This window comes from Balaenoptera ricei, chromosome 6, assembly GCF_028023285.1.
Source record: "Balaenoptera ricei isolate mBalRic1 chromosome 6, mBalRic1.hap2, whole genome shotgun sequence".
Classification (NCBI taxonomy): Eukaryota; Metazoa; Chordata; class Mammalia; order Artiodactyla; family Balaenopteridae; genus Balaenoptera; species Balaenoptera ricei.
In genome coordinates, this window is record NC_082644.1 from 19,472,777 (window position 1) to 19,485,683 (window position 12,907).

The following is a 12,907-nucleotide window of genomic DNA, read 5'->3' on the forward strand; positions in this document are numbered from 1 at the left end:
CTTGTAAATATGGATGCAAAAAATCCTCAACAAAAAATACTGGCAAACCAAATCCAGAAACGTATAAAAAGAATTGTACACCATGACCAAGTGGAATTTATTCCAGGAATGCAAGGTTGGTTTAACAGCTGAAAACTGATTGATGGAGTTGAACATATCAATAGAATAAAAAACAAAAATCACATAATTATTTCAATAGGCACATAAAGAGCATTTGACAAAATCCAACACTTTTTCATGTTAAAAGATACTCAAAAAAGTAGAAGGAAATTTACTTAACCTGATAAAGGACATCCACAAAAAACTCACAACATCATACTTAATGGTGAAAGATTGGATGCTTTCCCCTTAAGATAAGTAAAAAGATAAAGACGACCACTCTTGCCACTTCTATTATTCTACTGGATGTTCTAGCCAGGGCAAATAGTTAATAAAAAGAAATAAAATGCATCCAGATTTGAAAGAAGTAAACTATCTCTATTCAGAGATAATGTGATCTTATATATAGAAAACACTAAGGAATCACTAAAAAATACTATTATAACTAATAAATGAGTTCAGCACGTTTGCAGAATACAAGATTAATATAAACAATTAATTGTAATTATATACTTGCAAAGAACAGAATGAGAGTGAAATTGAGAAAACAATTGCATTCATGAGTGCATCCAAGAAACAAATATATAGAGAGGAATAAATTTAACAAAGTAAGTGGAAAACTTACACTCTGGAAACTAAAAAAAAAATTGTCAAAAGAAATTAAAGAAGATCTAAATAAGTGGAAAAACATCCCATGTTCATGGACAGAAGACAACATTGTTAAGATGGCAATACTCTCTATCCCCCAACTGATCTATACATTCAACACAATTTCTATAAGAACCCCATCTGTCTTCTTTGTAAAAATTGACAAGCTGTTTCTAAAATGTATATAAAATTGTGAGGTTCCCTGAATATCTAAAAAGATCTTGAAAAAGAACAAAGTCAGAGGACTCACTCTCTTTGACTTAAAAACTTACTACTAAGCAACAGTAATCAAGACAACGTGGTACTGCCACAAAGGTAGACATAGAGATCAACAGAATGGAATTGAGATCCAGAAATACACCCACACATATATGGTCAATCGGTTTTCAGCAATGCCAAACGTATTCAACGGGGGAAAGACTAGTCTTTTCAACAAATGATGCTGAGAAAACTGGATATCCACCTGTAAAATAATGAAATCAAAACATTACCTCACCCCAAATGTACAAATTAACTCAAAATGGACCAAAAGCCTAAATGGAAAAGCTAACACTATGAAACTCTTAGAAAAAACAGAGGGATAAATATTCATGAAAAAGACTTTAAAATAACTTGAAGGTGTCTTAAAAATGCTCAAAGAACTAAATGAAGATGTGGAGAAAGTCAAGAAAATGATGTACGAAAAAAATAGAAACATCAATAAAACCTATTTAGAAAACCTAAATAGGAACCAAAATGAAACTCTGGAGTGGAAAAGCACAAAACAGAAGAACGAATCAGGGAGCTTGAAGATAGGACAATTGAAATATTTGAGTCCCAGGAACAGAAGGAAAAAAGATTGAAGAAAAGTGAACAGAGCCTAAAGGACTTGTGGGATACCATAAAACAGATCAATGTATGCATTGCTAGAATGCTAGAGGGCGAAGAGAGAAAAAAGAGAAAGACAGAGTGTTTGAAGAACTAATGACAGAAATTTTCCCAAATTTGATTAAATACATGAGTATAAACGTCCAAAAAGCTCAATGAACTCTAATAAGGATGAATATAAAGAGACCAACACCAAGACACATTATAATCAAACTGTCAAAGCCAAGGACAAAGAGAGAATCTTGAAAGCAGCAAGAAAGAAGTGACTTGTCACATACAAGAGATCTTCAAGAAGGTTGTCAGCAGATTACTCATCAGAAACTTTGGAGGACTTCCCTGGTGGCGCAGTGGTTAAGAATCTGCCTGCCAATGCAGGGGACATGGGTTCAAGCCCTGGTCCAGGAAGATCCCACATGCCACAGAGCAACAAAGCCTGTGCACCACAACTACTGAGCCTACACTCTAGAGCCTGCGAGCCACAACTACTGAGCCCACACACTGCAACTACTGAGCCTGTGCACCTAGAGCCCATGCACTGCAACAAGAGAAGCGACCGCAATGAGAAGCCCGCATGCTGCAATGAAGAGTAGTCCCTGCTCACTGCAACTAGAGAAAGCCCACACGCAGCAACAAAAAACCCAAAGCAGCCAAAAATAAATAAATAAATAAATTTATTTTTTAAAAAAAGAAAGAAACTTTGGAGACTAGAAAGGCAGTTGGTTGATCTATTTAAAAGCTAAAAGAAAAAGAACTTATCAATTAAGAATCTTATTTCCAACAAAACTGTCCTTCAAAAGGGAAGGAGAAATTAAGACATTCACTGATAAAAGCTGAGGGAGTTCATTTCCACTAGGCTTTCCCAGCAAGAAATGCTAAAAAGAGTCCTGCAGGTTGAAATGAAAGACACTAGATAGTAACTCAAAGCTGTATAAAGAAATAAAGATCACAGTAGAGGTAAAATCATGGACAATTATAGAAGCTAGGATTATTGTAACTTTGGTTTGTAACTTCACATTTTGTTTTCTACATGATTAAAGAGATTATTAAAAATGTTAGTTTATGCTTTTGGAGACAGAGTGTATAAAGATGTTTGGAACATCAGCAACTGAAAGGAGTGGGGACAGAGCTGTAAAGGAGAAGAGATTTTGTATGCTATTGAAGTTAAGATGCTACAAATTCAAATTAGAATGTTATAACTTTAAGATGTTAAATACAATCCCCATAGTAACTACAAAGAAAATAGAGATAGAATAAACACTAAAGAAAATGAGAAGGGAATTAAGACATTTCACTACAAAAAAATCAACTAAACACAAAAGAAGACAGTAATGTAGGAGATAAGAGGGGAAAAAAAGCTATAGGGTATATAGAACACAGAGAGCAAAATTACAGAAGTCCCTTCTTATCAGTAATTACTTTAAATGTAAATGGACTGAATTCTCCAATCAAAACACAGAGATGTGAATAATAGATTAAAAAACATTTTTTTAAGATCCAACTAAAAGCTATCTACAAGAGACTCATTTTAGATCCAAAGACACAAACACATTGAAAGTGAAAGGATAGAAATATATTTTCTATGCAAATAGTAAGCAAAAGAAACTGAGAGTAGCTATATCAATATCAGACAAAATAGACTTTAAATAAAGTTTGCAAGAGACAAAGAAGGACATCATATACTAATAAAAGTTTCAATACAGCAAGAAGATACAACAGTTATACATTTAAACATCTAATAATAGACCATCAAATTATATGAAGCAAAAATTGACAGAATTGAAGGGAGAAATGGACAGTTTTCCAACAGTAGTTGAAGGCTTCAGTACTCCACCCTCAATAATGATAAGTAAGGAAATAGAGGACTTAAACAACACAATACACCAACTATATCAAACAGACTATGCGCAACACTCTAACATCAGAATATACATTTTTCTCAATTGCACATGGAACAATTTCCTAGATAGACCATATGTTAGGTCACAGATTAAATTTCAATAGATTTTAAAAGATAGATATCATACAAAGTATCTTCTCTGACCACAAGAGGATGAAGCTGGATATCAATAAGAGAAAAACAAATTTTATAGTTTTAAGCATTTACATTAAGAAACAAGAAAGATCTCAAATCAACAACTTATCTTTACAACTTAAGAAACAAAAAGAACAAGGTAAACTCAAAGCAAGCAGAAGAAAGAAAATAGTAAAGATTAGAGTAGATATAAATGAGATTGAGAATAGAAAAACAATAGAGAAAATCAATGAAACCAAAAGCTGTTTCTTCAAAAAGGTCAACAAAATTGACAAACATTTAGCTAGACTAAGAAAAAAAGAAAGAAGTTTCAAAATTACTAAAACCAGATATGAAGTGGCAACATTATTAATGATTCTACAGAATAAAAAGGATTATAAAATAGTGCTATGAACAACAGTATGCAAATTGGATAACCTAGATGAAATAGACAAATTCCTAGAAACACAAAACCTACCAAGACTAAGTCACAAAGAAATAGAAAATATGAATAGACTTATAACTAGTAAGAAGATTGAATCAGTAATCAAAAATCTCCTAACAAAGAAAAGCCCTAGACTTGATGACTTCACTGGTGAATTCTACCAAACATCTAAAGAGGAACACATACCAATTCTTCTCAGATTTCTCCCAAAAAATAAAGACAAGGGGACACTTCTTAACTCATTCTACACATTCTATCAGCATTACCCTGATACCAAAGCCAGACAAGGACACTACAGGAAAAGAAAACTACAGACCAACATCCCTCAGGAACACTGATGTAAAAATCCTTAACAAAATATTAGCAAACCAAATTCAGCAGCATATTAAAAGGATGATACACTATGACAAAGTGAGATTTATTCCTGGAATGCAAGAATGACTCAACTTATGAAAGCACATCACATTAACAGAATGAAGGGGGAAAAAATGTCAATACTACACAAAGCAAACTGCAAGTTCAATGTAATCCCTATCAAAGACCCAATGACCTTTTTTGCAGAAATGGAAAACTCCATTCTAAAATTCATATAGAATATCAAGGGACATGAATAGCCAAAACAATCTTGAAAAAAAAAAAACAAAGTTAGAGGACTCCCAGTCCCTGATTTCAAAACTCACTACAAAGCTATAGTAATCAAAACAGTATGGTGCTGGTATAAAGATAGGCATCTAGACAAATGGAATAGAATAGAGAGCCCAGAAACAAATCCCCACACATATGGTCAAGTGTTTTTTTACTAGGGTGCTAAGACCATTCACTAGAGAAAGGACAGTCTTTTCAACAAATGGTACTGGGAAAACTGGATATCCACATGCAAAGAATAAAGTTGCAAGATAAAAGTTTCAAGACATTGAACGTGCAATGATGTCTTAGATATGACATCAAAGGCACAGGCAATCAAAGAAAAAAATAGACAAATTAAACTTCATGAAAATTTTAAAGGTTTGTGTATCAAAAGACACTATCAACAATATAAAAAGGCAACACACAGAATGGAAGAAAATATGTGTAGATCATGTATTTAATAAGGAATTAATATCCAGAATATATAGAAAACTCCTAAAACTCAACGATAAAAAAACCCAAACAACTCAATTAAAAAAATGCGCAAAGAACTTGAGCTGCCATTTATCTAAAGAAGATATATAAATGACCAATAAGCACACAAAAAGATGCTCAACAAAACTGATCATTAGGGAAATGCAAATCAAAACTACAATGAAATACCATCTCACATCCATTAGGATGGCTACTATCAAGAAAATAGAAAATAAGTGTTGGAGAGGATGTGTAGAAATTGGTACCCTTGTATACTGTTGCTGAGAATGTAAAATGGTGCAGCCACTGTGGAAAAAATATGATGGGTTCTCAAGAAAATATTACAAATGAATTACCATATGATCCAGTAAATCCACCTCTGGATATATACTAAAAAAATTGAAAGCAGGGTCTGGAAGAGATATTTGCATACCCATGTTCATAGCAGCATTTTTCACAATAGCTAAAACAAGGATGCAACCCAAATGTCCATCCACTGATGAATGGATAAGCAAAATGCGATATATACATATAATGGAATATTGTTTAGCCTTAAAAAGGAAGGAAATTCTGACACATTCTACAATGTGGATGAAACTTGAGGGCATTGTGCTAAGTGAAATAAACCAATTACAAAAAGACAAATACTGTATGATTCCACTTCTATGAGGTATACTTAGAGGAGTCAAAATCATAGATATAGAAAGTAAAATGGTGGATGCCAGGGACTGAGGGGTGGGAATGGGAAGTTATTGTCCAATAGGTATAAAGTTTCAGTTTTGAAAGATGAGAAGAGTTCTGGAGATGGATGGTGGTGGTGGTTGCATAACTATATAAACATACTTAATATCATTGAACTGTACACTCAAAAAGTGGTTAAGATGGTAAATTTTATATTACATATATTTTACCACAATAAAAAATGAAGAGAAAAAAAAAAGGAAAGGAAGAAAAAGTAGGCAAAGGATCTGCATAGACATTTCTCCAAAGAAGATACACAAATGGCCAATAAGCACATGAAAAGATGCTCAACCTCATTAGTCATCAAGGAAAATGAAAATCAAAACCACAATGGTATACCACTTTACATCCACTAGTATATCTAGAATCAGAAAGTCAGATAATAACAAGTATTGGTGATGATATAGAGGAATTGGAGCCCTTATACACTGCTGGTTGGAATGTAAAATGGTATAGCTGCTTCGGAAAACCGTCTGGCATTTCATCAGGTGACAAATTATATAGTTACCGTTTGACCTAGCAATCCCACTCCTAGATATATATCCAAGAGAAATGAAACATATGTCCATGCAAAAACTTGTACATACCATTAATAGCTGCATTATTCACAATAGCCAAGTGTCCATCAACAGACTAATCATAAAATGTGGTATGTCCAAAAACGGAATATTATTCATCCATAAAAAGGAATGGAGTGCTGACACACATTACAGCATGGATAAGCCTTTAAAACATTATGCTAAGTGAAAGAAGTTAGTCAAAAGTCCACATATTATATAATTCTATTCATACGTATGTCCAGAATTGGATAATCTATAGAGACAGAAAATAGCTGAGTGGTTCCTAGGGCTGCGGGATGGGAGGATAGGGAGGTGATACCTAAATGGTACAGCATGAAAATATTCCAAAATGGACGGTGATGATGGATGCATGTATCTGAGAATATACTAAAAACCACAGAATTGTACACTTCAAGTGTGTATTATGTAAATTCTGTCCCAACAGAGCTGTTTTTGAAGATCTTTATGTTTACCAGTTCATAAATAATACAAGAGACAAGAAACAAGTTAAATAATGCCACAAGAAAGCAAGGACCCAAATCACAACGTGGGAAATTCTACAGACAAATGTCCAGTTCGTCAAACAAATCAAGGTGTAGAGGGAAACAGAAAGAAAGCTGTTACAGAGTGAGAATCTTAAGAGACATAATGAAATGCATGATGTGGACAATCTATGGATTCTGATTCCAATAAACTTACTATAAAAAGAATATCTTTGAGATAATCAGGAAATTTTGAGTATGTTTAGTAATTAGTTTTGGTTTTTGTTGGCTATAACAATGACATGTTGTTGTTGTTTTAATGTCCTTATTGGTAGAGATGTGTGCTAAGGTAGTTATAGTAGGAATGATAGGAGGCCCAGGATCTGTTATGAAATACTTTGCAAAGCTCCTCTTCCCCTTCCTTTCCTCTCCTTTTCCTTCCTAAGCGAACAAAAAGTCCAAATGCCAAGAAGACAGGTATCTGTGCTGTGGGGGTCATGTAGCCACAATGGCCCCAAATGGCATCCCAGAGTGTGGGCAGAGTGGGTGTGCCCAAGGGCTGGACGGATGGATGGACTGGCACAGGGTGTCAGAAGCATCCATGCCAAGGAGAAGGTTGGGCAGCCCACTATGGAAGTCACAGCCAAGGAGGGGGAGGGCGTGTATGTAGAAGGATCGAGCAGTGTGGGTGTCAAAACATGAACAGGGTGAGGAGGGAACCCACATGGGGAACAGTTGGGCAGAGGAGTCGAAATCCAGGCTTCCTGAGGAAGGTTTCCACATACAAGGAAGTTCATCAAATAGGGGAAAACATTAAGAATAATGGGAGTCAGGTTTCTCATTGTTGGAGAAGGGAGTCCCTTATTTGTTACGGCAGCACAGGCTAGACTGACTGGTACAAAGGGAACTTCAAAATAACAACAGGGCTTTATTAAGTGGAGGGATAGGGGTGGGGGGGGCTTTTTGTTTTCTTAATTACCCTGAGAAGAAAATAAAACCCTAATAAATGTGGATGTTGGATGGTTGTCATTGTTTGGTGAGTTTAGGAATGCAAAAGCCCCTGTACAAGCTCTCAAACATGCCGTAACCTGAGACCACGTTAATGAAGCCCATGGAATACCCAGCAACGTGCGGCAGTAGCTTGTTCAAATGCAAGCACAGGGTCCACATCACTTTGCTGGCCCTTCAAGGCCAAAGTGATGAATCAATGATAAATGACTCAGGGAATAATTTTAGACACAGAGGGCTGACTAAATGATTCTGAAAGATGTTGAAAAGAAAAAAAGGGGCACCAGACTCCATATCTGAGGCTGTTCCTACAGACCCACTCGCCGGCTTCTTTCCAGCTGCTGTTATCTAGGGTCAGTAGCCTCAGCACCTCTGCAGGAGCTCAGAAGCCCTGCCACAGTGATTCTTGTCACCCACATTTCCAGCACCCCCAGGCGCCCTCGTCTTGAACAATCAGTGCACAGTGGGAAGGCACATAGGTTGGTATACTCTGGAGTAAATTTAGACATAGAACTGTTTTGCATCCTGATTTATCTGAGTAATCTGTTCTGCCAAGTTTCCGCCTTTATAGTCAGGGACCAACCAATTACCATGAAAATCAGATGAATAAATATTGAAGAGAATGTGTTCATCGTCTATTTTGGTGTCCTCACAGCAAGGAAGTGACATTACGTTTTTAATTAAGTCTTTCATTTCCATTTTCTTTTTCAGCTAAATCTGTCCTCCATAAGATCAATTAAGCTAGATAATCAGATCCAACAAAAAGCCCCCCAAAAGAACAGTTATTAGTAGGTGTGATTTACAGATTTTCCCAACCATACTGCAAATTTCTCCTCCAAAATTAAAGCTGTAGAGACAGCACAGCTTGGGGTGTTTGGGCTTGCTCAGACACCTGGTCTAACTTCATGTCCTCCTTGTCTTCTACATTATCTTGATACTGGTTCATGAATGTATAATATATTAGTAGTAGTACGTATCTTTTGTAAATCATCTTTTTGTCTATAAGGACTGAGTGAACAAAAAAATTAATCATCTTTGATCTATAAGAGGGTATAATTTAGCTAAATTTTAACTTTAAAAAAATACCTAAAATTTTCAACTGAAATATTTATATTCTCATAGGATTTCTATTTCCCTCCTATTTTCCTTTAGATAACTACAACTAATTTAATAGGCAGCCAATTCAAATGGAAAGAACTCTGGACTGAGTCTGTGTAGAAAATCTCATTTGTGACCCCAGGTCACCTTCTTCGGTCCTCAACCTCCTAACCTGAAAAAGCCTGAGATTGATTTATGTATTCAGCTGTCTAATGCTTATTGAACACCAGCTATGTGCCAGGCACTATTCTAGATGGTGGGAAATACTGCAATGAGCAAGACTGCTACCCTCATGGAGATTATAGTCTAGTGGGGGAAACGAAATAATAAACAAATTAGCAAATAAACGAGCACTTGTTTGTGATAAGTGCTTAAGGGTAAAAATAAATCAAGGTAAAGAAATAGGGGGTATCTAGGGGATTCTATTTGAGGTAAAATGGTGGGGGAAGTCTCCTCTGACCTGAGTAAACCTAGATCATTGTAAGAGGTGTGTATAACCACATAATCTTGACACGCAAACCAGACGAGCACACACAAGCGAAGGAAGCAAAGACAGTGAAGACAGATTTCTCTTATGCACCTTTTTCAGGTGAAAAAAATCCCAAAGGAAATATTAGGACTCCAAATCCATGATTACTACGTCAAGACCGAGCAGGGTTTATGCCAGGATGCAACATCAGAAAAATCTACCTGTGTAATTTCCCACATGAATGGACTTTAGGAAAAAAATCATGGTATTATCTCAAAAGCTGCTGAAGAAGCATTTGATAAAGTTCAATACCTATACATGATAAAAGCAGTTGGGCAATTAATATGTATCAATAGGTAATGAGAGCAGAGATTGCCCTTTTAACTGGCTCATGGACATATCCCAGGTGCCAAAAACAATGCCTGGATTAGTAGTCATCGAGTACACATTTGTTGAGTGAATGAATGAATGAAGTCTTTTAGGTTGATAAGGACATCTTCCAAAAGCTTACATCATCCTTAAGGGAACAAAACCTCAAACATTCCTTCAGGTTAGAAACTGAACAAGGGCGCCCTCTCCTGGCCAATGCTCAAAGGTGCCCTCTAAGGTCTGGGATTGGAAGGCAGGCGAAAAAACTGTCAGTGTTTGCAATGGCAATGACCGCGGGTCCAGTAAAACGACCACAATCAGCAAAATTTCCAGGCTCAAGGTCACACCACTTTCCTCTCCCTGCAGCAACAACTACTGAGAAAAAGTGATCAAAAATAACATACCACTTACAACAGGAACTAAAACTAGACACCCTAGGAAATAACCTAACAATGGAAACAGAAGAACTTTCTGGAGAGAATTTTAAAATTCTAACAAAAGACATCTTAAAACTAAATAAGTGGAGACATGCCATGTTCATGGAGGTGATGATTTAATATTGAAAAGTGTCAGCTCCCCCCAGATTAATCTGTAAATTCAGTGCAAGTCCTATCGAAACCCCAGCATGTATTTTTGGTGACTTGATAAACTGAATCTAAAATCAGAACAAAGAATAAAGGTCTGAGAATAGCTAAGACAACTTATAAAAAGGAGACTCAAGAGGAAGGATGCACACCACCAGATATTAAGACAGTTTAAAGCCGTAACGACTAAAGCAGTATGGAACTTGCACAAGGAACAGACGGTCAAATCAGTAGAACAAAACTGAGAGTCCAGAAACAGACCCATGACACAGAGACTTAGTGAAGCATCACTACCACAGAGAAAAGATGAATTATTTGGTAAATTGTGACGGGAGAATTGGCTCACTACATGGCGATTTTTAAAGTGTTGGGTCCTATCTTATATCATCTTTCAAAGTAACTTCAGTTGGAATTGAAAGGTAAATGTGAAAGATAAACAATAAAGCTAGTAGGAGAAAATATAGAGTACCGTACATCTGTGATTTGTAGGTGAGAAACCTTTTAAAACTCAAAACTATAAACCATAAAGGGGAAAATTGATGGATTCAGCTACATTCCCCCAAAAAAAGACTTTTATCTGATGAAGAATGTCACAGACAAAACTATCTGATAGGTGAAGATGTGGGAGAGTACATATGGAGATTCTATTGCTGGAATAAACTCAAGAAAACCCAATAAGAAGATTAAAAGAGAAACATGGGGGAAAGATAGGAACATAAAATTTATGGAGAAACCTGTTAAAGTGCAATCAAAGAATTGTACAGCAAACAATGAGACATCACTTCACTCCCCACCCGCACCAGATTAGCAAAACTAGATAGAGAAGGGGTGGGTGTGGGACCCTCACACTCTCCTGCTGTACATGTCAGTAACCCAGCCATTCTGGAAGCAGATGCAACCCCTGATGACATTAAATGTATGTACATCCTGTGATCAAACACTCCTGGGATATGCCCCCAGAGAGACCATCCCAGGTGCAGGGGAAACAGGCACAAGGTTTGCAGCACCTTCAGTTTTTCAATCCTTCACAAGAGAGCTCAGGAAGTGATGTGCAGACGGTGTATCCAGTGAGCCCCAGATGGCTCACCCAAGTAACAATTCAGTATACGGAAGGCACCACTGACATCTTAAAAACATGTACCAAAGGGAAAAAGAAAGAAATGATTTGTGGAATAACATCATGTTTGCAAATTTCTGAAACACACAAACACAAAATATGTATTTTCCCTGGTGTGCATATATGTAAAAAAAATCCACACAATGAAAGAAGGTGAATTGGATATAAGGGGAATGGTTGCCCAGCTAGAGAGTGGAAGAGAAGAGAAGGTGCAGAGGTCTAGGGAGCTGAGGTGTGCAGGCAACTTAGTCTAGACACCTGAGGCAACAAATCATCTCAGGTAACACCGCCTCTTTCCCCAAACACACACAGTTAAATTGTGTCCAAGTCCAACTGAAGACTGTCTTCATCCCTACCCGTCAATCAAAAAATGCAATGTCCTTCATAGAGAACAGACTTGTAGTTGCCAAGGGAAAGGGGAGGTTGGGGAGGAAAGGATTAGAAGTTTGGGTTTAGCAGATGCAAGCTATTATATATAGAATGGATAAACAGCAAGGTCCTACTGTATAGCACAGGGAACTCTATTCAATATCCTGTGATAAATCATGATGGAAAAGAATATGAAAAAGAATATATATATATATATATATATATATATATATAAGTCACTTCGCTGTACAGCAGAAATTAACACAACATTGTAAATCAACTACACTTCAATAAAATTTTTTAAAAACTCAATGTTCTTAACCACTATTGAGATAACTCTACCTGCTGCTTTCTTTTCACTGGATAAAAAAAGTTTAAACAACAATCCTGGAATTTACTCAATGGTTAGGCTAAGGTAACTACATTTATTAAACTTAGTACTTCTTGGACTGTGCCAGGGTGAAGTCAAATTTATTTATTGACTGAAAGATGGTATATTCAGTCAATCCCACAGAATTATTCAGACACAACTGTACTGCCAGGAAGAGCCAAAATCACTGCCATGAGGTATTACTTCTCTGGGTGGGAAAGCAAGAGACTAATTAAGAGGAGGCTTACTTACTGCTTCACCACATTTTATAACCTGCAAATAAAAACTGGTGATTCAACTTGTAGAGATATTTGAGGTAAATATTAAAAGCCCAGGAGCCCTGTACTTCTTTGTCCACTATGAACGTATTTGGAAGGAAAACTTTCTCAGTTTTTGTACTAATTTTAAAGAACATGAAAATTAAGGCTTTCAACCTGGGCCCTGGGGATTTCCAAGTTTTATAACTAGCACAGGGGGCCCTGACCATGGGCTCCTGTAGCCTGGCTCTGGCCTGAAAGCATAAGTCCTCTGGGCCTGGTCTCCAGAGCCCTGGAGGAGTGACCGTCAGG

The 12,907-nt window shown here is 36.6% G+C and overlaps 1 protein-coding gene across 1 annotated transcript in view; it reads right to left on the bottom strand.

Annotated features, from left to right (window-relative positions):
- The window catches only part of SHC3 (SHC adaptor protein 3), a 141,442-nt gene that overhangs the window by 10,992 nt on the left and 117,543 nt on the right, over nt 1-12,907 (bottom strand). The gene's annotated exons all lie outside the window — the stretch shown is intronic.